This window comes from Pelophylax lessonae (assembly GCF_965119305.1).
Source record: "Pelophylax lessonae genome assembly, chromosome: 1".
Taxonomy (NCBI): Eukaryota; Metazoa; Chordata; class Amphibia; order Anura; family Ranidae; genus Pelophylax; species Pelophylax lessonae.
The window spans coordinates 369,798,309-369,826,093 of NC_138768.1; positions in this window are offsets into that span (position 1 = coordinate 369,798,309).

Consider the following 27,785-nt stretch of genomic DNA (forward strand, 5'->3'; position numbering starts at 1 on the left):
AATCCTGGATGTTGCATCTTTGGTGCGCTTTAAAAAAACCCACAAAAAACACAATCTAATAAACATCTATGGGAAAGAGTGAATAACCTGCATGGAAACCATGGGTTAACTGCACTGCACCAATGCTGCAAGGAAAATCAGAGAATTTTTAAAGGGCATTGAGGAGATCATATAGAGATTATAAACTCATATTGCTACATATATAGCCAGCGGAATATGCAGTCCCCTGCAATGCATGTCCTGAACACAAAAAAATCTAAATGAAAAGAAATCATATCTTTACAATGTAATCTGACTAAGCAGGAGGATAAAATTAATTAAGTCTCCTAACAGAAAACATTTTTGGTTTCCAAATATATGATAAGTTTCCTGACAGACTGATATTGTTTATATTACATAACGATATTTATCAGTAACTGAATCATCAGAATTGCATACGTGTTTATACAAATTTTTGTTGCTAGTGTATTTTTTCCTCTTTTTTCCAATGGACACTTTATTTTCATTCAGAACAATATGCATTCCAATACATTTACATGGATTTACACGTGAATTATCGCATTTTAGATAAAAAAAAATGCAGCAGATTGTCCTCTTGTAGAATGCACTGGAACTGACTGCACTGGTGTGAAATAGGGCCATTAGAATGCATGGCAACCACTGCCACTGTGCATGCATTCTGGATATGGTTTAAAAACGCACTGGAAAGCATCTGATGTTAAACAGCCCAAAAAAGAATGAATGCACAGAGGAGAGCTGAAATATGAGGGACATAAAAGTGTCTTACTCCCGATATGTATGAAACAAAAAAGAAGAATGCCAAAGGGACTTTGTAAGACACAAACCACAAGGTATACAATGTACAAAATGTATTACATTTTCAACACTTTGGTACATACAATTGAAATAATTCTGATAGACAGGTTTGCAACAGTCTATCAGGTGTGAGCTTGTTTGGTTTCTGGTGTGCATACCTTTTGGAATATTCAGGGAAGTATTTGTACATCCCTGACCACTGTGACACCCTGTCACCTTCTTGGATGTTTGCCTGTCTGGCTGGCCCCCTCCCCTCCACAGCCCCCGGGGAGTACTACATGGACCATTTGGGGATATTATTCTGTTTTCCTTCATCTCCAATGAGGAGTCCTATGGAACCCATGAATCTACCTGACTGTTTTCCCTGGTTTAGAAGTTTGTTAGGACTATTACACACAATTGCATTTATATATGTATCCCTGAGGAAGCGACCATTGTCTTGCGAAATGCGTAGAGAAATGTATCATATACACATTTACACCTTGGATTGTCAGTCATACTTTGATTTACAGTGGGGATCGAAAGTTTGGGCACCCCAGGTAAAAATTTGTATTAATGTGCGTAAAGAAGCCAAGGAAAATCTCCAAAAGGCATCAAATTACAGATTAGACATTCTTATAATATGTCAAAAAAAGTTAGATTTTATTTCCATCATTTACACTTTCAAAATAACAGAAAACAAAAAAATGGTGCCTGCAAAAGTTTGGGCACCCTGCAGAGTTAATATCTTGTACTGCCCCCTTTGGCAAGTATCACAGCTTGTAAACGCTTTTTGTAGCCAGCCAAGAGTCTTTCAATTCTTGTTTGAGGTATCTTTGCCCATTCTTCCTTACAAAAAACTTCCAGTTCTTTGAGATTTCTGGGCTGTCTGTCACGCACTGCTCTTTTAAGGTCTATCCATAGATTTTCAATTATGTTGAGGTCAGGAGATTGTGAAGACCATGGCAAAACCTTCAGTTTATGCCTCTTGATTTAATCCCCCATGGATTTCGAGGTGTGTTTAGGATCATTATCCATTTGAAGAAGCCATCCTCTCTTTAGCTTCAGTTTTTTCACAGATGGCATCAAGTTACCATCTAAAATTTGCTGAAATTTTATTGAATCCATTTTTCCTTCTACTCGTGAGATGTTCCCTGTGCCACTAGCTGCAATGCAACCCCAAAGCATGATTGATCCACCCCCATGCTTAACAGTTGGACAGAGGTTCTTTTCATTCAATGCTGTGCCCCTTCTCCTCCAAACATACCTTTGCTCATTCCGGCCAAAGAGTTCAATTTTAACCTAATCGGTCTACATAACTTGTTTCCAAAATGCATCAGGCTTGTCTATATGTTCATTTGCACAGTTCAAACGCTGATTTTTGTGGTGAGGACGTAGAAGAGGTTTTCTTCTGATGACTCTTCCATGAAGACCATATTTGTACAAGTATCCCTTTATAGTGGAATAGTATACCACAACTCCAGTGTCTGCCAGATCTTTCTGGAGGGATCGTGCAGTCAAACGTGGGTTTTGAATTGTTTTTCTCACAATCCTGCGAGCTGTTCTGTCTGATATTTTTCTTGGTCTTCCAGATCTTGCTTTAACTTCCACTGTTCCTGATGACTGCCATTTCTTAATTACATTCCAAACAGACAGAGGATATTGACATCTAAAAATGCTTTGCTATCTTCTTTTTTTTAATAGTATTTTTTATTGAATTTTCAACAAGGTACAAGGGGCAAAAATGTACAGTAGAAACAAAAAGACAAGTCACAGCATAACAGAATACATTAGCGCCCAATCAGGGGGAGTTGGGGGAGGGAGGAGGGAGGGAGGAGGGAGGGAGGGGGGAGTTGGGAGGCCCCAACTTTTGCATATGTTATTTTTTTGTTTTCTGTAATTTTGAAAGTGTCAATGATGGAAATAAAATCTAACTTTTGTTGACATAGTATAAGAATGTCTAATCTGTAATTTGATGCCTTTTGGAGATTTCTCCATCTTTCCTTGGCTTCGTTATGCACATTAATACAAATTTTTACCTGGGGTGCCCAAACTTTCGATCCCCACTGTATGTACAGTAACTATGGAAACCCATGCATATATCTATGTACGTATGTATGTCTATCAGAATTATTTCAATTGTATGTACCAAAGTGTTTAAAATGTAATACATTTTGTACATTTTATACCTTGTGGTCTTTCAAAGTCCCTTGGGCATTTTTCTTTTTTGTATTAAAAAATAATGAATGTTTGAATAAAAATTGTAAATGCTTTATCTCGTTTAAAATTGACCGAACATCATATTTATGTTTAAATTAATAATGAAAACCTTCTGGGCTGCAAAAAGGTGCTTGATGCTAAGTAAGGCAGGCCATACATTATACATTTTTTTTACGTTCATCCAGAAGGTTGAATAAAAAAAATGTGCAGATTCTGCCATCTATACACTCGATGAGGATGGGGGGATCCTCCTTCTGTACTATTGTATTTTGCTGACAGTGAGCGTTCCCTGCCAGCAGAATACAATAATCAATGTTGCTGGCTATAGCCGGCAGTGCTAATCATGTGAAAAAAAAAGCTAGGGGACAAGCGTGTGCCGCTGCCGGCGCGCTCCCGTCCCCACTTGGCAGCGGGGAAGCCAATGCACGGGTCAGGCGGCTCCGATTGCCGTCTGACACCAGCGATCTCTCCCCACTGAGAGAGAAGAATGATCAGCTGTTTTAAACACAGCTGACCGTTCTTCTTCCTGGAATGATCATAGAGCCCCTGTGATCCTTCTATATAGGAACACAGGTCTCTATGTTCATTTCAGAAGCCACGCCCCCCCCCCCCACAGTTAGAATCACTCCCCTAGGCTCACATTTAACCCTTTGATCACCCACAATGTTAACCCCTTCCCTGCCAGTGCCATTATTACAGTAACAGTACATACTTTTAACACTGATTGCTGTAGTAATGTCACTGGTCCCCCCAAAAGTGTCAAAATGTCAGTTAGGGGTCTGATCTGTCAGCCGCAATGTCGCAGTTCCACTAAAAATCGCAGATCGCCGCCATTACTAGTAAAAAAAAAAAAAACAATAAATATGACATAAATCTTGCCTGTAGTTAGTAGACGCGATAACTTTTGCGCAAACCAATCAAAATACGCTTATTACAATTTTTTTAACCTAAAATATGTAGCAAAAAACAAATTGGCCTAAAATGTTAAAAACATTTTGATTTTAATTTTTTTTTTTTGAGAATGCTATATAGCAGAATGTGAAAAATATTGTTTTTTTTTTTTTTTTCAGAATTGTCGCTCTTTTTTTGTTTATAGTGCAAAAAATAAAAATCGCACAGTTGATCAAATACCACCAAAAGAAAGCTCTATTTGTGGGAAAAAAAGGACGTTAATTTCTTTTAAGTACAGTGTTGCACTGCGCAATTGTCCGGTAAAGTAACACAGTGCCGAATCGCAAAATATGGCCTGGTCATTAAGGGGGACAATTAAAATCAACACAGCACAGACTGACGTTGTGTACAACAGGATTTATATAAGACAAATCATTATTCACATATAACGTTGTATATATCTTGAATTTGTATTTCATTATTTATTGATGCTTTTTCTATTGATGAATTCACCATGTTGTTTTTAAAATATGATGTGCAATAAATTTGTTTGATTTTAATATTGGCTATCTGTCTCTTTAAAAGTCCCGCGGGTCATTCCTTGTGTTTTTCTAGTTGTACATAAGTCAGTTGAACAGAGAGGCTGACTTCTGTACAACCTGCCTACAACCAAATGGATCAAAACTCGGGCTGGTCCCTGCTAAACCGACCAAATTTCAATCCATCTATGGCCAGCTTTAATTGAAAGGGAAAATCTAACTGCTGTTCTAAAACAATACATAAGTGTAATATATATGCGGTATGATACTTAAGTATGTAATAAGATATAATAGCCCTGATTCATCAAATTGAAAAAGCACTTAAGGTAACATAAAATGTGCTCAGCATATGCTAAGTGGCCTCTCGGTTAAAATTATCTTGTTATCTTAGCGTGCCTTAATTAGCTGTTTAGCATGTCTCATACCACAATGATTTTAGGTCAGTTTTGTTTTAAATTTTTTTAACCACAAGAGTCCCAGGTTAATTAGCCGTTACATATGGTTTAGCAAGTATTTCTACCAGCACACATTTTTAACCACTTCAGCCCTGGAAGGTTTTACCCCCTTAATGACCATGCCCTTTTTTGCGATTCGGCACTGCGTTATTTTAACTGACAATTGCGCTGTTGTGTAACGCTGTACCCAAATAAAATTGATGTCCTTTTTTCCCCACAAATAGAGTGTTCTTTTGGTGGTATTTGATCACCTGTGTGATTTTCATTTTTTGCGCTATAAACAACAAAAGAGCGACAATTCTGGAAAAAAAAATATATATATATATTTTTTTTCACATTCTGCTATATAACATTCCCAATAAAAAAAATATAAAAATCAAATTTTTTTCATCTTTTTAGGCCAATTTGTATTCTGCTACATATTTTTGGCAAAATAAATCCACATAAGCGTATTTTGATTTGTTTGTGCAAAAGTTATCGTGCCTACAAACTAGGGGAAAGATTATGTCATTTTTTTTTATTTATTTATTTTTTACTAGTAATGGCGGCGATTGGCAATTTTTAGCGGGACTGTGGACAGATCGGACCCCTAACTGACATCTTTGACACTTTTGGGGGGACCAGTGACATTACTACAGTAATTAGTGCTAAAAATATTCACTGTTACTGTAATAATGGAACTGGCAGGGAAGGGGTTAATACCGGGGCAATCTAAGGGTTAAGTGTGAGCCTAGGGGGTGTTTTCTAACTGTATGGGGGAGGGACACAGAGACCTTTGATCCTAAATAGGAGGATCACAGGAGCTCTGTGATCATTCCAGAGAGAACGATGGTCTGCTGTGTTTACAACGTCAATTTCTTTTAAGTACAGTGTTGCACGACTGCGCAATTGTCCGGTAAAGTAACACAATGCCGAATCGCAAAATATGGCCTGGTCATTAAGGGGGACAATTAAAATCAACACAGCACAGACTGACGTTGTGTAAAACAGGATTTATATAAGACAAATCATTATTCACATATAACGTTGTTCTCTCAGCGGGGAGTGATCGGCGGTGCCCAGCAGTAACCACGGCCACCGGCCCCATGGATCGGCTTCAACACTGCCTAATGGGGTTTGCGCAGTATATCTGCAGTGGGCGGTCGGCATGTGGTTGAAGCAATGACACTATCTGGGAGTCCAATGAAAATAAAACCAAAGATTTTAAAACGCACTCAAAATTCTTGTAACTTCAGAAATATATATATATATATATATGTATATATATATATATATATATATATAATCTTTTTTTTTTTTTTTTTTTTTTTAGAGCTTGTTCAAAGTAAGTAATAAACAAAGTCCATTAGAAAAAAAGTCCATCATTTAAAAACAGTTCATGTCCATAGGTAGAGCCAGGCATTAGAATCATCAAGAGTAATTAAAGGATAAGTTCACCTTTCTACAAAAAATAATAAATGCACATCTTTTTGCATGTAAATAAATGTGCATTTATTATTATTATTTTAGTAGGAGCCTGTAAAGCGTTCTACCAGCAAACAGTAAATAGCTTATGCCATATACGCCTCCTGTACACTGTCAGTGTATCTGCTTGCCCATACATCCCATCCGAGTAAGCTGATACTCCCTACCAGGAAGACTTAATGACTTACCACAGCGCTCCACAGTGCCATGGTAGTTTTTTGAGAACTATAAGCCGACAGCCGCTATGCATGTTGGGGCTTGTCATTCGTTCGGACACACAGAGCTGTGTGTGTGAATGATGCAGCTGTGTGGGCGGAGCCCCACGCGGCCGCGCTGTTTTCAAACAGTGACAGCTAGTACGGGGAAGTTCTCCCCATACTGCTGCCACAGGGAGGAAGGGCAGCTTGATGGCAGAACATGGAACATGTTCCCAAGGGTGAACTTATCTTGATGTCTTTGTTGCTGCACCCCACAAGATTGGGGAAATTTACAAATGGCATACAAACAAACACCTCTTGCTTCCTTTATTGCTGCTCCACACAAGATTGGGAAAAACTACAAATGGCATACAAACAAACAAACAAGAAGAGTGCACGCTAAGTGCAGTAGCGTTAAAAGCTGTAATGTTTAAATCAAATGCCCACTCTCAAAATTAGGGCATGTACGCAACACTCGCTAGCATGATCCCGGAGATGTGACATCTTTCCAGAGATTTCCTACAGCACACTGTGTCTGCGTACAGAGCTCTTCTCTGTCCTTCACCTGCAGCTATTCCTCCATCTGACAGGGCTGCTGCCCAGGACTACTAGAGTGAATACAGAGAGGCGCACATGCTGAGGAGTGTTGAGTAAATGTCTTTTCTTTTTCAATTTTGTGAGAGGACAATTTGCATTTGATTTTAACAGTAAAGCTTTTCTACTGCACTCAAGCCTAGTACACATGGGTCGAATGTCAGGCGGCATCGACCGGTTCAATAGCAACCGGCTGACATTCGGGCCGTGTGCACACAGGCCGTCTGGCCGGCTTCTGTCGAAGGGTCATGACCAAAAAAGGTCTGCCGACCTCCTCCCGATCAGGGCTCTCAACCAATGGCTGACCTGAGTGTTCTGGCAGGAAGGGGGAAAAACACAATAGCACAGCAGGGCAGTGGCTCTGACCTAAGCTGTCAGTTTGTTTTTCATTCAACCTGCGGGGTTGAACAAATAAAACTAGTAGTGTGCACAAGGCTTTAGTGCGCACTCTTCCTATTTGTTTGTTGGTATACTTGGAAGTCCAAAAGCCATTTATAAACAGGGTACAGCTCTTCCCTGTCTCCCTTTGCAGCAAAAGATCACTTCTATAGCAAATTACTGCAACAGAGTTGCATGGGAGGTTATGTCAGATCTCCCCTGACCCAAACCATCCAATTTGTAAAAAAAATGTGTAAAAAAACATATTAGGTAATTAATTTAAAGAAATACAAAAACAGAAAACATTTCTTTCCCCCATTAACCCCCACAACCCAACAATTACATTGCATGCTCGAGATGACATTTGCATTAGCTGCAGAAAGCATGTAGAAAGCCTTTTGGAATTTTGATGACACAACCCTGTGAAAATATTGCCATTATGCTAATCTCTTTCTGTGCAAACCCATCTGATTTTATCTTGATGTTATGCTAACAATTTTCACAAGGAAATAATTAGTTCCTGTGTGCATTGCAATGTAACATCGAAGGTGGAAAGATTGCTCTCCTAACCTACAAAGCAACATTTTTGCTTTGAGGAATACCATTCTTCTAAAAATGCCATGGAATTTGTGGTCAGAAAGAAGAAAAAATATCCCAGCATTGGTGATCAGTAGGAGGTAAAAATGCCTCATCATTGGTCAGTGGGAGAAAAAAATGTATTGTTGCCAGTAATCAGTGGGAAGAACAAATGCCCCAGTTTCCAGTGGGCAGAAATACAATTTTCTGGGCTCTGGAGGGAAATGGAAGCTCTTCATGTGCAATGTGGAGGACTCTCTGAGTTGCTTTGGGTTGAGATGTCTGTCTGTATATGCTCTGCATCAGGGTAGGCATTGATCTACAATGCTTCTGATTGATGCCTGATGGAGCTTTACCTGGTGCTGGAATGCTCAGCATTTAGGCATTGGGCACCTGCTTTCACCTTGCTCTGAACACTTGACACTCTACTAGGCTTCATCCCTCCCAAAACGCTTTTAAGGCTTCAAGGTCCAGACCCTAATCTCGTATTAAAGAACCCAGAGAAAGCTGCAAACACTGCTTTGTCTGCTCACAATCAACATTCTGAAGGCCAGTGGCGGGGCCTCACACTGGCACAGCTGCTATGGTGTTTATTCTATTCTCCCAGTGGTTTCAATTATATTGTGTGCAAATATTTAGAGCTGCATGAATTTCATAACAGGTTGTGTAGGGAAACAATGAAGGTACTTTTTACTTTATTTTTACCAAATTTTTAATAATTAAAACCAAGGGTATAAATATATATTACTCAAAACCTGCTAACAAATCAAAGCTTAACTGTTGGATAAGCAAATATTGTTTAGATAAAGGCATGTATTTTCATATGACCCTAGATTTTCTGTGCATTTTGTGCTTTCTAAAGATAGAGCTTAGCAGAAGCTGTTTGCTTTCAGACTTTCTCTGATTTAAACTTTGCACATAGTCTGAACAGGCAGGCAAAAAGGGGTTGTGACTCCTTTGAACTCTGTAAAATAGGTATTATTTATTTTTAATGTAGCAACTGAAAAAACATTTAAAAGTAAGTCTGGAGCCCCACCTGTTGTCTGAAAATAGGAATACAAAATATTCAAGTATTTTGGCTAACAGAAAATAATGGGTTTCTGTGAGGAAAGCAGGCTCACTACACTATCCCAGCATATTGGCCAATCTGTCTCCAACAGTTTACACTCTGAGTCTGATTAGGAACCAGCAGGATTGGTCTCTGATTATGTGACCACTACTGTATGAGAGCCAATAACAGAGGTTGTGTTATAGAGATGTTGCATTGCCCCCCAGCGTTAAAACCCTCTTAAGGGGCTGTTGGGAGGCAGCATGAAGGGATTAAGCAGAAAATATACAAAAGCCTTCTATTCTTTTCATTTACAGGCCACTTTGGCTTGATAATTTAGGACCATTGAATCTTGCAGGGCAATAATCTATTTACTACTGTTTTCTCCAGACTTTGATACCAGCTTATTTCAGTAATTTATTACAGGTTTTAAAATGATCACAGAATCAAAGAAAAAACGGAATAAGCCATCCTTGTCTAAGCTATGCTAGGATGAAGCTGTTTGCCCATCACAATGTTGCAGGGACAAAATCAAACGATTGCTTTCAGGGAGAATTAAAGCTGCAAGTTTTATATTTTTCCTCACTCGACATAACATTATTATGAGTTACAGCACTGTGCATCTTATTACATAAGCCTGCCTCTCATTTTCTAGGTCCGTCAGTTTTTAATATCATGTTGTGCATACTAATTTTATGTGAATCATCGCACACATTGGAATTTATTAGAACTTATTTATAACTAAATGTCCTTTTTTTTTTTTAACTAAACTCATGGGGATGGAAATCTGGGGTATGCAAATGCCCATTTGCTTTAACAGGTGCAGGCTTGGAGATTGTCATGTGATCCTGACTTTTCTGCCTGGTTAGTCCTAAATCCCAAGTCCTGTATGGTTGTTTCGTGTAAGAGACTTGTTAGATAGCCAAAAATCACAAAAACCTGGGTATAAACTGGGTGAAGTGCTACAAAATTCTATCTGCCGGGACTCATATAGTGCTTAATAATCTATCCACCTAATTTAAAATCACAATACTTCTAAATATCACAGTGAGCACAACAAACCATATACGACATAATGTATGTCCACAACCGTAAGATCAAACAGTGTCCACAGAGTCTTCTCATGTTAGCTAACTCTTCCCTCTGTATCCACACTCTTCTTCTGTTAAACCACCCTTCTGTTACACTTCATCCACAGTGGACAAATTCTCACCTTACTTGATGGACCTCAAATACCTATAAAGTCTGACAGCGTTTTGTACTGTTGTCTTTCTCCTCATTGGGTAATTCTATTAAAATTCTGTGCACATTTTCTTTTTATTCTCATCCATATTTCTATGTGCGATTTTTACTTTTTGCGCTATAAACAAAAAAGAGAGAACATTTTGAAAAAATAACCATATTTTTCACATTTTTTTATATGAAATTCCCCCCAAAAAAATGTAAATATCAAAATTTTTTATCATTTTTGGCCAATTTGTTTTCTGCTACATATTTTTGGTAAAAAAATCGCAATAAGCATATTTTGATTGGTTTGCGCAAAAGTTATTGCGTTTACTAACTAAGGGAAAGATTTTTGTCAATTTTGGTGTTTTTTTTTTTTAACGAGTAATGGCGGCGATCTGCGATTTTTTTTGCGGGACTGCGACATTGCGGAGGACAGATCGGACCCTTGACTGACATTTTTGACACTTTTGAGGGTTCCAGTGACATTACTACAGTAATCAGTGCTATAAATATGCACTGTTACTGTAAAAATGACACTGGCAGGGAAGGGGTTAATTTTATTGGAGATGGAGGGGTTAATGTATGCCTGGTGCTTACTGACATGTGTGGGGGGAGGTGACTGAGTGACACAAGGACAGATCGCAGGTTCAGCTATGCTGAACCCTGCAATCTGACCCTGCCTGTCAGATTTGTTTTGTAAACAAAGCGGGCGGATCTCCACACTTGATTCCCCGACGATCGGGGAAGAGCAGCGGCGATCGCCGCTGCTCCTCCCCTGGCCCGACACCCGCTGTGACTGAATACAGCGGGAGCGAGCCTCAGGCGGCGCCCACAAGGGGAGGAGTCCAGCGACGTAGGTCTATGTCGCTGGACGATAACGAGCCACATTGCCGCAGTAGCAGCAGTGTGAGCGGTCGTTATGTGGTTGAAGTAACGCAGTGCCGAATCGCAAAATATGGCCTGGTCATTAAGGGGGAAAATCTTCCAGTACGAAAGTGGTTAATGACAAGGCCATTTTTTGCGATCTTGCACTGCGTTATTTAACTGACAATTGCACATGCAATGCTGTACCCAAAAAAAAATGAATGTCCTTTTTTTCCCACAAATACCTGTATAGCTTTCTTTTGGTGGTATTTGATCACCTCTGCGATTTTTATTTTTTATAAATTAAAAAAGGGCAACTATTCTGAAAAAAAAAAAACATATTTTTTCACATTCTGCTATATAATATTCCCAATAAAAAAAAATGTTAAAAATCAAATTTTTTCATCATTTTAGGCCAATTGTTATTCTGCTACATATTTTTGGTAAAAAAAAATCCCAATAAGCGTATTTTGACTGGTTTGTGCAAAAGTTATTGTGTCTACAAACTAGGGGAAATATTTATGTCATTTTTATTTAATTATTTATTTGTTTTTTACAAGTAATGGCGGCGATCAGCAATTTTTAGCGGGACTGCTACATTGTGGCGGACAGATCAGACACCTAACTGACATTTTTGACACTTTTGGGGGGACCAGTGACATTACTACCGTAATCGGTGCAAAAAATATGCACTGTTACTGTACTAATGACACTGGCAGGGAAGGGGTTGACACCAGGGGCGATCAAAGGGTTAAATGTATGCCTAGTGGGTGTCTTCTAAATGTGGGGGGGCTTATGCAATTAATGCAGCGACCTGTGTTCCTAAATAGGAGGTACGCAGGAGCCCTGTATTGATTGCTGACAGAACAACAGTCTGCTGTGTTTACAATGGCAGAATGCCGTTCTGTCTCCACGGGGAGCGATTGCAGGTGCGCGGTGGCAATGATGGCCACTGGCCCTGCAGATTAGCTTCCCCGCTGGCGCATGGGTGCGCACCTACGACAGCACGCGTGTGCCCCCATGATCGCTTCCTGCGAAGCAACATACGGGTACAGCGTTTTACGGGAACCTACCGACCTGCCGCCGTATATCTGTTGGCAAGTGGTTAAACATAGAAAAATGTAAAACAGATAGAGAAATTTTATTTTACAGCAACTGTATTGTTCTCTAAGAGAAGAAAGGTTAACATATTTTAGTTTTCCAACCTGCATTGAAAACTCAGGAGAAACACTCTTGAACTATGATAAATGATATTCCTAATAGTAAAAGCGCACAATCTAGCATCTGTTAAAGTTTAACGTGATATGCTATTGTGTTTTTCCCTAATTGTCATCTCTAAATGAAACTAGACTAGCATTGCCCATTAAAGTAGACCAAGAATCTGTACTTGCTGACAACAGGCACTTCTACAAGAAGTAATCTCTCTAGCACTTGACAGGGCTTACTTCAAAGCATTTCACGCTGTCACAACTCCAGAATTTCCCTCTGAGTGCTCTGATTATTGTAGGAGTAGAACCTCCTGTACTAAATAAAGTATTGAGGAAAAGCCTACTATCTTATCTTGTTCTATTTTTTTTTTTTTAAGAAAATAATATATAAGTAGTGGTGAAACAGCAGTCTTAAATTCAACCTATAAAACATAGGTTGTCATGGATACAGTCATGCTGAAGGCCATATAATAAATGTATGATGAATCTGACACTTTTTAGAGGGATGCCCTTTGGGAAAAGATAAATTGAGTCATCCTGTTCTGTAGTATTCATAATGTTTATGATAAAGATCCCATGTGAGTAAATATTAGACATTTTGAAGATGCCTGTAAAATAACAGCTATAGGCTATTTGACATATATACCTACTGAATATATTTGTTATGATTAGCTGCTAGCAGTGCATGCTCATTATGATCCTAAGAGCAGCCTTCAAATCTAACATCATAGTCTTCTGGAATCGACAAATCAATTCTAATCATTTTTTCCCTTTGGCCCTTTAAAGGAAACATGGTTGTTCATTAGCAATCTTTGAAAGATCTTTAATATGCTCAACGCATATTCATACTTGAGTCAATTGTATGAGCAGAATTTGGGCTGTGCAGTGGGAAAAAGCTTTCTGCCTTTATGATTCTTTTTATTTCTCCACTGGTCGTTGTTGCAGTCTTCTCCAATGCATTGCCACTAAGGAAATTTCTTTGATATCATAATTATTACATTCTTATAAAGTTGTCATACAAAGGCAATACAGTAATTCAAAAATCATTTTTTTTCTTGATTAAAGGTCTTTTATGAGTGACCACTTTTGTGCTGCTTACAGATAATCAGATAATGATCACAGTGCTTCTTACAATAATCTTTGCGTTTGTGAGTACCATAATAAAAACAAATAACACAATAAACTATTGATCAGTTGATAAAATGAAGTCGCAACAAGAGTATTATATTATATTATGTATGGCACAATTTTTTATATAATTTAACCACTTTTGGACCGGAAGATTTTCCCCCTTAATGACCAGGCCATATTTTGCGATTCGGTACTGCGTTACTTTAATGGACAATTGCGCGGTCATGCGACGCTGTACCCAAATAATATTGATGTCCTTTTTTTCTAACAAATAGAGCTTTCTTTTGGTGGTATTTGATCACCTCTGCAATTTTTATTTTTTGCGCAATAAACAAAAAAAGAGCGACAATTCTAAAAACAATATTTTTCACTTTCTGCTATATAACATTCTCAAAAAAAAAAAAAATGTAAAAATCTAAATTTTTTAACATTTTAGGCCAATTTATTTTCTGCTACATATTTTTGGTAAAAAAAAATTGCACTATTTTGATTTGTTTGCGCAAAAGTTATCACGTCTTCTAACTACGGGAAAGATTTATGTAATTTTTAGCGGGACTGCGACATTGCGGCGGACAGATCGGACCCCTAACTGACATTTTTGACACTTTTGGAGGGACCAGTGACATTACTACAGTAATCAGTGCTAAAAATATCCTATATAGAAGGATCACAGGAGCTCAGTGATCATTCCAGAGAGAAGAACGGTCAGCTGTGTTTACAACAGCTGACTTTTCTTCTCTCTCAGCGGGGAACGATTGTGGGGGGCAGGCGGCAATTGGACCCGCCTGCCCTGTGCATCGGAGTCCCGCCGCCGAGTGTGCGCTCGCCCCCTAGCTGCAGGCGTGCAGCCGACGTAGACCTACGGCGGTTCTCGTAGGAGGGCCAGCCTGCCGCAGTAAATATGCGATGGGCGGTCAAGAACTGGTTAAGAAATCTTACAGCATGCTACAACTGCAATAGGTCAGGAACTGTATATCTTTCGGTTTATTTTTTCATATACAGTATACTTGACTGCAATGAATGCTGGCTGCCCATTTAAAGTATTCAGGTAAGCAAATATGGTCTAAATACAATAGGCATGTGTATTGTTATTTGAACTTTGGTTTGCTTTGTGTGTTGCTTCTGGATCTGTGCAGTAATGCAGCATGAACTTCGCTATGTGCAGAAGTTTCCTGTAATTAAGACCAGTCACTGCTGGCTTCCCTTTGTACAGGGAGACTGGTTATGTATCCGCCCAGATTTTGTCCTTTTTAGGTTAAGGGCCTTAAGTAAATAATTAAAGTATGACCACTATATGCCTATATGCACCTCTGTCAATGGTAAATAGTTTGTCTCAGCCTGCTATCTGCCACTTCTGCTTCACTGTTTGGTCTGTTAAAGGCAGTTGAAAAATAACAGCAGGATCAAAGTTAAAAACTAAGTTACAGGCAGGACTGAGAAAAACAGACTGATATGTTAATGTTAGTGACAGACTGCACCATATATGTCATTTTGTTTTTGACTTTCATACTATTTTAAGTTCCTCAATCACGAAGAAGACAACAATAAAAACTTGATATAGGGTCTAAACCTTCCCCACTGTACCCAGTACTACAAAAAAGGTTTTGAGTAAAGAATCTAAATTCAACCAGTTCAGCAGGGACCAGACGAATTTTGATCCACTTATGGGCAGGCTGATTGTACCCAAGTCAACCCATCAATCAGCTTGTGTATAACCAGTCTGTCAAATTTTTTTGGCATGCAATTACCGCCAGAGGCTATAGCTGCTAGCAGTAATCATCATGTTCTGCCAGCTGGGAAGGCTCCCCACACACACCCACACACATCCCCAGCGCCCGTGCCACCCCCTCCCACCACATCAGAACCCAATATTGCTGTGAGAGGCATACAAAACAACTTTAGTCTAGGTTTTGTTGCTGAGAAGACTGGGAGGTTTCTCTGTACTCCTGGCATGCTCCCAGTCCTAGGATAACAATGCTGCTCCTCCATGGACACAGTGCATTAAGTAAGTGTTATCACCGTAAGTCAGAAAGTGAGTTACTGGCAGGATTTCTGAGTAAGCATCTAAACAAGTGAGCAGCCTTCCAACCTGAGAGTGTCCCTCTCAAAAAACAGGTCTTCAATTCCAGCCGAGCTAAGAGTAGGTTGTGCCTCTGCAAAAAGGGAATGCTGAACTAGCACTAGAAGTAGAACCATGACTGTCTCAGTCAGAATGGTAGGACTGCAATTACTGTCTGTCAAACATGCCAGTAATAACCATTCATGGTTTTTCAAGGCATTGCGAGAATGTGTCAGCCAACATGTTCTGTGATCATGCATACACCAAAATTTCCCTTAGATTGGATTATTCCCACTTTATCATTGGAGCCACCTTACTCAGCAAAGTCCTGCTGCAAATTCCCCTTAGCTTCCTGATGTTCACTACCAATGTCCTTTTGTCAATATTTAAGGACATGGCTTGACCCTTGACCACATGAGTGAGGTGTGAAGGGCACAGGATGCTGCCTTGAGTTCCAGTGTATTCAACACAACCTGAAAAACATCAAGGTCCCATAAACTCTGTGTAGTAACTCCTTGCCAGTATGCCAGTACCACCACATGCTGACATTCATGGGAAAAATAATGAAGATCTATTGTTTTAGGGATCTGCTGGAATACTGTTGGAGAAACCCCGGTTCAAAAGGTTGGATCTGCTATTGAGGCAATATGATCATATGGATTGTAGTGGTCAGTGTTTTAATGATCTTGAGGCACTGTGTCACAGAATTTGAGAAGAGAAGGCCTCTTACACCCACTGTCAGACTATCAGACTTTATGGGGAAGTGGTTGCACAGTGGTCATAGCACCAGCTTAAACAGGAATCTACTGTAGGCATTGATTAAAAGATGAAGAAACTAAATTAAGCTACATTAGCTCAGTAAGTGAGTAAACCAACTGCTGAAACTACTTAAAAAATTGAGGGTATATTATAAATTTAGGTCGATTGACAGCATTGAATAATTGCCCACCCTGCCAAAAGGATGTAGTGAAATAGGATGATATTCTTGTCCTGCTGTTCTGCAATATTTGTGTGACTGAATGGATTTTTGGGCTTTGCTGGAAAGATCAGCTATGGCCCTGACTTATTGTCTTTAATAGCCACCCATCTGTAAAAGTTTCCAGCCAGCCCTGGTGAAAGCAAAATAACTGAGATTCCACTGTACAGTCCTGATGGATGCACTCACAAAAGGACATACCTTCATCCTCTTCTTAGAACAGAAAGCTTGATCATTTCAATGGGTTCTTCTGAATTCTCTAATTGGTCTTTGGGCTTTTACCTCTCTTGAACATTGTCTGGTGTGGTTGGAATGTTATCTGTTTTGTAAGTCACCAATCCTGGGTTATGCGCCTCAACATCCTGTTAGTTACTTTGGAAATAGCTTTGTCTAGGGTGATGGCTGATGAAGGCTGATGTGTGTGTCAGCCCCTGTTTCAAGAAAGGGTTGGCTTTGCTGTGACTGCATGCAGCATGGATCTAGCTGACTGGTTGGAAAGCTCAGCATGCATTCCATTGCACTTTTGGGATATTCTGCTACCTGAGAGCATGGTAAATGGTAAATAACAATCAATGTGGGTAGTGTCGTTACTGTAGTATAAGGCAGGCCCAGCAGACACTGTACAGAACAGATCACAGCATAGCTCCTCTTCTGGGAAGGAGTCCATCACAATTGAAGTAAAAGCATCCTGGCAGTCAAAACAGTCTTTCTGTTAGTCTAACACCATTGAAATAACCAGTATTCTGGGGACTCTTGTTAAAGGCTCAAAATGTACACCACCGAAGGGCTGTTGCAACCCAGATTTACTGGGGTGGGTAGGTAGATTTCCACCTGAAGAATAAAAAAGGAGTGTTCCTGTAGGGTGAGACTCAAATCACATAAACATCCTGGAAGGTTGTGCAGAAGGTGAAGTCTACATATGTGTGATGTCATGGAGACGTCAGGAAAAGAGCTTGTATGCTGACTACCCTAATTTACGCCTACTAAAGGAATTTCTTCCAAAGTGCCGTTTCTGGTACCTTTAAGTTTAGCTGCCATTCGCTCATGAGTAGCTTTAGGGTAATGTTATGTGAAAGCTTTGCATGCCAGAGGATTTTGAAATTTTAAATTACAATCGAAAAATGACACTGACTTCATTTAACCTGTAGAAAACATACAGATTGTAAAACACATACAGGTTTTTTTTTCAGTAGAAGAGGCGCTCATCATCCCAAAATTAAGTTAAATTGATGAAACTATTTTACTGAAAAACATTTAAACCCACGAAAAGCAGTTGAGTTGAGAATCTTTACACCAATAGTAAAAGTCAATTATTCACTTCAGTTATCCAGTTATTTACCGATGAAATAAGCAAATATGGATTTCCTTTTCATGTTATTGGATGATTGAAGTGAAATATTCACACAATTTGTTGTGAGAAGATTCTCCGCCCCTTTAGTAAATCAGCCTCAGTCTATATATATATATATATATATATATATATATATATATATATATATATATATACAGCATATAAATCAATACATTTTAGAGTTTTAGGAATTTAGAAAAAATAGTGAATTTCATCAGAAAAAAATTGCACGTGAATCATTATATAATACAAGCATCTACAATGGGAAAAAGGTAATATAAAATGATATAGTCATATGGGGTTTATTCATTTTCCTCAGTCTAAATATAGAATAAAGAAACCTGCAGTGGGACCATTAAGGAAATGGTAACCCTGCATGAGCTGACATAGGATTTCATTTAAGGAAGTTGTTTCCCTATAATTATTCACACAGCTACCACAGTTGTAAGTCTGTAACTCAGATGTATTTCAGATACTATTAACTACTCTAATCAGAAACTGTAAACACAGACTATGAATGCATCTGATTTAGTAAGAGAATATTTTAAAGAACTACACCATTTACGAGTTAATACCGAAGCTTTGTAAAATATGTTTGCAGTTTAATTTAAAAAAATCAGACCATGGCAATTAGTGTAAATGTTCATACTTTGGTACAATTGCAGTGTTTGCTGACTAGAATTAATACTAAATTGATGTGTTTTCACCTGATCACTGGAATTACATGTATACTTGAATTACATAGAATGACATACTGTATATATTGCATTTCAAGTGATTGTAATTGTTCCATCAGGAGTAATTACACCTCAAAGGTTTTTTTTTCCTTTCAAGATGGGCAGACGCTAAACACAGATACACAGAAGATACTATATATCTTATGCACTATATTGTCAAAAGTATTGGAGTGCTTGCCTTTACACTCACAACATTAATGGCATCCCAATCTTAGCCCGTTGGGCTCAATATTGAGTTTGCCCACCCTTTGCAGCTATAACAGCTTCAACTCTTCTGAGAAGGCTGTCTACAAGGTTTAGGAGTGTGTCTATGGGAAGGTTTGACCATTCTTCCAAAAGGGAATTTGTGAGATCAGGCACTGCTGTTGGACAAGATGGCTTGGGTCGCAGTCCCCGCTCTAATTCATCCTAAAGGTGTTCTATGGGGTTGAGGTCAGGACTCTGTGTAGGCCAGTCAAGTTCCTCCACCCCAACCTGGCTCATCCATGTCTTTATGGACCTTGCTTTGGGCATGGGTCCAAATCATTTAGTGGAGGGAGGATTTTGGTGTGGGTTGTTTTTCTGAATTTGGGCTTGGCCCCCTAGTTCCAGTGAAGGGAACTCTTAAGGCATACCAAGACCTTTTGGGCACTTTCTTGCTCCCAACTTTGTAAGAACAGTTTGGGGATGGCCCCTGTGACAATGTAGTGTACTTTTTTTAAGGGTATGTGCACAGAGCTGGCTTATCTTTGTTTAATCAACATATAAAAGCAGAAAATGCTCTATAATATTTCAACTGAGCTGGTATTTAGAAGCCAAAAGAAAAAAGTGAGATGCAGCAGCAAGAATAGCCAGATCTTAATCTCTGCTTTGAGGCAAGTCAAGGCCCCATGTACAGTCTGGGCCCCAACTCTAAGGATATCCATAGAACACTGAGGTAAATTTGAACATGATACCAGTACTTTGTTACTTATATGAGACCAGAAACTTTATAGGCCAGTACAGGCTCACCATTAAAAAAAAAAAACCTGAGCTTTAGTGCTTACTCACACCTTTGTATCACTTTTGGGTGTGTTATAAAATGTGTTATTGGAAGTTTCCGATTTGCTAATGCACTTTGCAGATCCAATATAATAGCCAAGAAAATCTTTCCTTTTAGATTTTTCTAGGTAGAAGGTGTGATGGCCAATTCTAAGAAATTCAGGAGAGTCCCACGGTGGCTTTGTCCCCACACAGGCTCTAGCTATCCCTCATTCTCATACAATGCAGGAAGGTGGTTTTTAAAATGTTAAGCCTTTGCTAGGTTAGAGTTCATATCTAGTTTACAGCTTATAATGAAGAACTAGTACACCCGGGGTGTGAAGAGGTAACCACAGGTATCGTGTCTGCAATAACAGCCACAAGCTTGTACTTGTTTTCTTCAGCTGGCTCCTGGCTGTAAAGTGAAAGTCATCCAGGTGGCTGTATAGGTACCTTAGCTCATACCAGGAGCTCAGGAGTCAGGACATCATCAGAGAACTTCAGGATGGTGAACTAAAGGAGACCAAGAATTATTTAATCCTTAGTCTCCTCTGCACTGAATGAAACTGAAAGTAACAATTATTTTGTCACTTTCAGAGCTGGCATTTCTTGACTGATACAGCTTTGGAAGGCAGGGGAAACATTGGGGTACCGGTCACCTGCCCAATGCTATCACATAAGTTTTTATTTTTTAACCCCTTCTGATAACAAAAAAGTTAAATAAAAAAAAAAGTGTAAAAAATTCCAATAAAATGTATTAAAAGAAACACAAAAATAAAATGAAAGGGGGCTTAGTGGGAACACACGACTAATAGTAAGTAAATGTTATCACAATTTGGCTGAAAAGCGGAAATACACATTAAAGCAGAACTGCCCTGGGAAAAGTTTTCTAACAATTTTTTTGCCTTTTACTGTACTGTTTGTTGCACATACACAGTTCAGGTAAGCTCATAGCATGTAGAATGCAGAGAGGTGGGTGCTAGGAAAATGGAATTCAAGAATAATTGTGGGAAATTACATCATGACTGGCCACCCAATGGGCAAAGAAAGAAGTCACTGTAGACAGTTGCAACGGAGTGGTAGCTGTGAATGTGAACCTGGAGAAGGGCAAACTATGGCGTAAGGCAAGGGACAAAGTCACATTGCAGTTTTATAGACATAATAATAATTATTATTGCTAATAATAATAATTGCTATTTTGTTTCAAAAAATAATATTTTCACTTATATTTTAACATTTTTCACATATCAGTTATGCTGATTTGCTTCAGCCTCTTTCAGCCTCCCTCTGTCTACAAGCACCTACTCCAATGTTGGTCGCAATGTTGTCATAAACCAGTATCCTGACAACAGTGAACCTTGTCTACACAGCGTGTATCAGCTTATAATTTTTACTAGGGTTGCATGTGACAATTAGAAAACATTTGTCACCCCAAAGCTGGAAGCGTCCGTACAATGGTCTTTATGGCATGCTTACCAGGTATTATTTTAATGAAAGCTGCAGATTTAAAGCGTTTAAAATGACATTTGCAAATACATAACATGTTTAACATTGTATGAAATTTAATTTAATTAGGTTCTTTTTATTTTAAATATGTCTGTATTATGTCACTGGAGTCATACATCTTCTTATATTCACCAATATAGAGTCATGCATATATAATGTTTGTGGTTTGCAGCATTATTAGGAAAGAGCAGGTCCTCAAAATGCTGGGATACAAAGAATTAAAAAAAATAAATAAATTCTGGGATACTGAAATTTAAATAACTCTCCCTTCCTCTCCACAGAGAGCAACCATTACTCATATGCTAACAATTAATTATTTTGGTTGTCAGATTTACAGGTAGAGGTTGTTTGCATATTGAGGCAGCACCTCACTGAAGGTACAATTGTTATATTTATAGCTTGATCATGCATATGTATTTTGCTTTTTTGGGCTTTATGTGTATGGCTACCAAAAAACTTTTTTCATTTTGGATAGAGCAGGGAACAGTGTCTATTCTAGATCCTGTCAGTTTACTTTTTGCTGCCTGTTTCAAGTTGGTGAGATTTTCTTTCATTCCCTGTCCTGGAGACACAATACGAAGTGATAAGAAACTTCGAATTAAGGGGTCCTTTCCTCTTAGACATTTGTCACTACTAAAAGATTTTTCCTCATGCTCTGGTAACAACTCTAAAATTATTATCATTTCCTTCAGTGTCAGTGACAGTCTTCACTAGAACATATAGTATAATTTTAACAGAACCATTCAATCCACTTTTGTATTCAATACAATTATTGAAGGGGAATTCCACTTTGGTGGGAAAAATAGTAGGTAAAAAAACAATATTGCATATATAATCGCTACACAAGCCATAATCTAACTGAATGTTATTATAAAATGCCTTTCCTTTTCAGTCTGCAGTGATGTCATTTTTTGTAAAATCCAATGCAGCATGGCAACCTGGAAGCAATCAGCATACCCACAGAAATGTAATTTCCTGCTTGCGTAGTTGGCTCACTGGTTTTCCCAGAAGTCTGTGCAAAGATACAAGTCAGATTTTAGGTATCCTAAAATCCTAAAAATGTAATATTTGGTGAGATGACCTGAAAGAGTTAGGGCCGGTTCACATTAGTGCGATCACAGAGATCGCATGTAATTTGGAGCGCACTGCTCCTAAATTACATGCGATCTCTGTGCGGTGCAAATTTCAGCCATACAGTTTGTATGGCTGAATTCGCACCGCAATCGCACTCTACACGCACAGGACCCTTTTTTTATCCACAGCAGAATCGGATCGCATGATGGTTCACACTAGTGCAATCCGATTCTGTGCAAACTTGCAGATCGCACTGCGATATGCGATCTCAACTGGGGGTGTCGTTAACTTTTAATTGACACCCCCTGCGTATCGCATATGGCAGTGTGAACTGCCAGGGGTGCGGATGCGATGAGGGAACGCGCTGCATATTCGCAGCATTCCCGCATCGCAGAAGTGTGAACCAGGACTAAAGAGATGCAGACCCTGCAACTTTCCTCATTAGAACACTGCAAGTGCATCAGCTGATTAAGTGATTAATAATAATGAAGTCACTACCATTTAGAATTAGTATCCAAAGACACAACGTTGAACAAACAGCTATTTCTTAAGAGCAAAAACAGGTAGGAATTTGCTATAAAGTTTGTTAAAATCCTAGCAATACACATTGATCACTCAGAGGGGAATATTTTTTTTTTCTCAACAAAAGTGAAATGTAAAGCTTATTTCCAGCCAAAGCTTCTGCACCAAAGTTTTACACCTCCCCCCCCCCAATCCACCCACTAGTTGCCCAATTATATTTGAAAAAAAGGACACACCTTTTGCTGGCTGTTTTAATGCAAACTAACATGTCTCTTTTGCTGCCTTTGGGATGCCATTAACAATAAATTATGTCTTGTAAAGCCATTCAAATTGTGCATTTTTGCACAAATTGTGCATGCTCATGAAACACTGTTGTGTGAATGCAGATGGAACGTAATACAGTTCATGAACATGTATTTTGCCTGTGCAGTTAGCTGTTTGCCTGGAATCCAACATTACTCCTTAACCTAACCCATGTATGACAAAGCAACTTGCTTAACTGCCTTTCCTTTACTATCCCACTTTTTTGTGCTGACTTAAAATTTTTTACTAGACTTAGGCTTAAAACTGTTCAATTGAATAAACGGGTTTGGTGCTCATTTGGTGGCCCATGAGCACCATGTGACTTGCCTGTGCCACATCCTACAATTTATGCATGATTAAAACTTGGGAAAAAATAATTGGACTTTAAAGGCACATATATAAAGTTGGAAAAATGTATTGATCTACATTAAAATTATTTTTTTGCATACAATAATATAGTAGAACAAGTAGAAAGGGCCAAGGGGGTGATTGCTGATTCTGCCTGCATTCAAGTGTCTGATGTGTGGAAGACGACATATTTCTATTGTTATGTTATTATGTATTCAAATGCTTTTCATCTGTTAAAGTATTGTTATATCTCCTGAAGAAGCGACAAAAGTCGTGAAACATGTAGAACGGAACTCATCAGGACAAGTGATACCCCAATTTCTTGAGGCTATGTAAATGCTGATGTATTATTCCTTGCATTAAGTTCTATATACAATATACTATCCTCCAGGGCATGAATACTTAGTCCAAATCCTTTTTACTTTTTCTAATGTATTATTGTATGCAAAAAAATACTTTTGATGTAGACCAATAAATGTGTCAAAAGTTATATATGTGCCTTTAAAGTCCATTATTTTTTCCCAAGTTTCAATTAGTCTTTAAACTGTACATACAGTATCACTTAATTGAAAAGTGTAATAATTTATCTTCAACTCTTTAAAAATCTACATAAAAGTGATGATAAGAAAATCTAGGTTTCTGCTGCATTTACGTTTGGGTGTTTTTAATTAGAAATTAGATAATATTTAAAAATCTGCTCCATTTGCAAAGGTGATTTTCTCCCCCGACCCTGGTCACTTCATTCAGGTCCACTCATCCACCGATTTTTATACCTCAGATATTTTTACAGTAAAACATACCACTGCTATGTTGATTGCAGCCCCGATTACCATCTGCATTAGGCAGAGTTTATAAAGAGGCCACAAAAAGAAAAAAAAAAACATTTTGGAAAAAAAAAAATTTTGGCCCCCTTAGCATGCTTGTGCTTATTTCCTATGTAGAGGCCTGAAGGGGCTGTACAGCTCTGGATGTTTCTGTCTTTTCCTTTAAAGATTTTTAGGTCATTTCTGAGAACCAGCCTGACACGGGTCAGATCTTGAGCCATGCAAATTGGTATGATTTCAATGTATTGATTTTTCATACCAGTTACCCAATACAAGCCATTGCACTAGATACATTCATTCATGAGACCTCCATTCTTAAGTGAAAACAGGACTACAATTCTCTATGACAACTCTCTTGGGAATTTCTGACACATTACACATCAGCAGAAATCTTTATACTACATAAGACATACAACATGCTTCTTCATTATTTCTTACGTTTTCAAGTACAGCTAGTAAAACCTTTTGAAAAAAGAATATTTGGTCTAAAAATACTGTATATGTTAAGCATAGCAGGTGATCCTTACTTATTTTTTACTAGCTTGGAAAATGAAAGGAAATACAGGTATATAATTGAAGTAATTTGAAATAAATTGATTCATATTCAATTTAAATCTGCTATTCTATTCCCTATAATTAAACAAAAATATTTTAGGGGTATATTTATAAATGTTTTCACATGAGATCAACACAACATTCATTTAATTTTCTAACTTTCAGAAACTGGACCCCGGAAGCTACAAACCAGTAAAGAGGGCCATAGACAATTCAAATCTTGGCCGGTTCAGCAGGGACCAATCAAGATTCTAACAATGTATGGGCACGATGATTGTACCCAAGTTGATTGATCGATCAACCTGGGTACAACCATACTGGCAGCGGCTTTAGCTCTCCATTGGGAGAACACAATAGCTCCGCAGGAGTTGGTGTGGTTGCAGGAAAGAAAATCACACCATCTATAGTGCCTGATTTATGCTCTGTGCAAGTATTTTTGATACGCTAAAGGATGATATAGAAAAACATATGGCATAATACAATCTTATAATAAAGAAGCAGTGTGGTTCAATGAAAGCTGGGTTGTGTCCAACTAGCAAGATTATTTTTATTAGGTAAGGATGATATATTTGGATTTTGCTAAAGCATTGATCACTGTTTTTCATAACAGCCTGCTATATAGTTTAAGGTTTAAAACAGGACATTGATATTTATGTTGGTTTAAATACAGAAGACAAAAGGTATTTATAAAAAGAACATATTTTAAAATAGGCAATAGTTGCCTTTGGCTGCCAGAACCATTTTTTTTTTCTTGCACATGTTTAAAGATTTAGGCCTGAAGATTACTTAAACCCGCACAACATTATATACTTTCGGAAAGCAGAGCTCTTGAAGAATAAATGACTGGTAAATTATATTTTTATGTCACACACTATTATTACAATGGTTTATCAAACACAAAATTGTGGTACTAAAGGTAATTTTAGGGCACCCAAACGCAATATATTACCCAATTTGTATGGTAAGATAAAAAGATAGAGTTGTGCTGAGTAAATACTGTAGATCCCCAAAATGTCAAAGCTTAAAGCGTAACTCCATTTTTGTTGAGAAAAAAAAATATTCCCCTCTGGGTGATCTATGTACATTGCAAGGAATAAAAAAAACCTTTATTGCAGATTCATACCTTTTGTTATTCTGAAGAAATCACTGTTCACCGCTGATGCCTGCTGCTCTCCGATTCAATGTGGTCCGTGAAATCCAGACAGATGGAAATCCTATTTTCCATCCATCTGGAGGATTGGATTGGATAGGATCAGATGAAAACGGACAGGCGGTCCATTTACATCCAATCTCCCATAGAGGAGAGCAGAGATCTGACAGGTCTGTCTCTGCAAAGTAAGCGGAGATGGACCTGTCATCTGCCTGCTCAGCGGGGATTGGCGGATCGATCCCTGCTGAGCAAAACAGAGTCCGCCGGGTGGAAACCCCATGTTAAAGGACCCTAACAGAGAGATAAGCTAATCACTTTGCTGCCTTTTTTCTAAACGATGCAATCACAGGCTGGGGTGGGTCAGGGACAACCTGGACTCAGAGCAGAGGAATGATTTGAATGATTCTAGTTAGCAGACTGAGGATATCTAGTGGTAGGAAAATATCCTGCAGGAAAAACCTCTGGATTGAATATTGCAGCAAAATCTAGTTTTGCTATCTTATCTTTTAATAGGCTGTTGATTTTTGTTGTTATTTTTGACTGGAGTTCGGCATTTACATGACTTACACTGTGTAAGCTGCATCCAAAAAGGCAGATAGTGAGCAAAGTCACCAATATTGCCTATCAATTCCCTGCAGCTAATCTTTATACCATTTCCAACTTGCCATGCTTAGTAGGGATGATCGAACGGTTCGGGTGGACCATCGGTTCGACCCGAACATTGACTGTTCGGAATTCGGCAACCAGAACTGCCCAAAATGCAATGGGACAGGAACTGGGCTTTAAAAGCCTGTGATTGGACCAGAAACATCAGTAAAAGCCAATTGAGGGGACAGGAGGATGCTAGGAATGTGATTGGAGTGACTTGGGGGTCCAGAGGCCAATCAGTAGTGAATACGCCCCCCCCCCCCAGTATATAACATAGCCCTGCCAAATCTATAGCACTGTAATACAGGGGCTGTGGAAGAGAGTGGAAGCAGTTCTGTTACTCCTGCTGCAAAAGTGTCATTTAGCAATTATTAGTGTGAGGAAAGGGATATCTAGTGTAGTTAGGGTACTATATACCACTATAGTTAGATTCAATAATCTAGTTTCTGTAGGGGAAGTGTTAAGTGTCAGGGTGACCGTAGTGTAGGGTGAACTGACTCTGACTGCTATGCCAGGGTGACAGAACTCATCCATGTCAGGGTGACCGCCATAAGAAAAAGATCATTTTTCTTAGAATTAATAGTAGAGCAGGGATGGGGCTCCGCTCCTTGTATGCCAGGGTGACCGAATTCATCCATGTCTGGGTGACCGCCATAAGAAAAAGATCATTTGTCTTAGAATTATTAGTAGAGCAGGGATGGGGTTCCGCTCCTGTCACACCTTGGCATTTTTGTTTCAGGCGTTTATTGGGCTTTTTTAGGGACGTCTTTGGAGGCAGGCATGACATCTGAACTTCTGTGTAGCGGCATATATACACACACACATATATGTATATATACATATACACACATATAGGTGTGAAAGTAGCAGAACCCCATCCCTGCGCTAATTAAATTATTTGCAGAAGTTCAGATGTTATGCCTGTCTCCAAAGATGCCCAAAAAATGCCCAATAAACGCCTGCAACAAAAACGCCCAGGTGTGTTGTTGCAGGCGTTTATTGGGCATTTTTTGGGCGTCTTTGGAGGCAGGCATAACATCTGAACTTCTGTATAGGGGTATATATACACACACACATATATGTATATATACACATCCACACATATAGGTGTGGTAGGAGCGGAACCCCATCCCTGCAAACAATTTC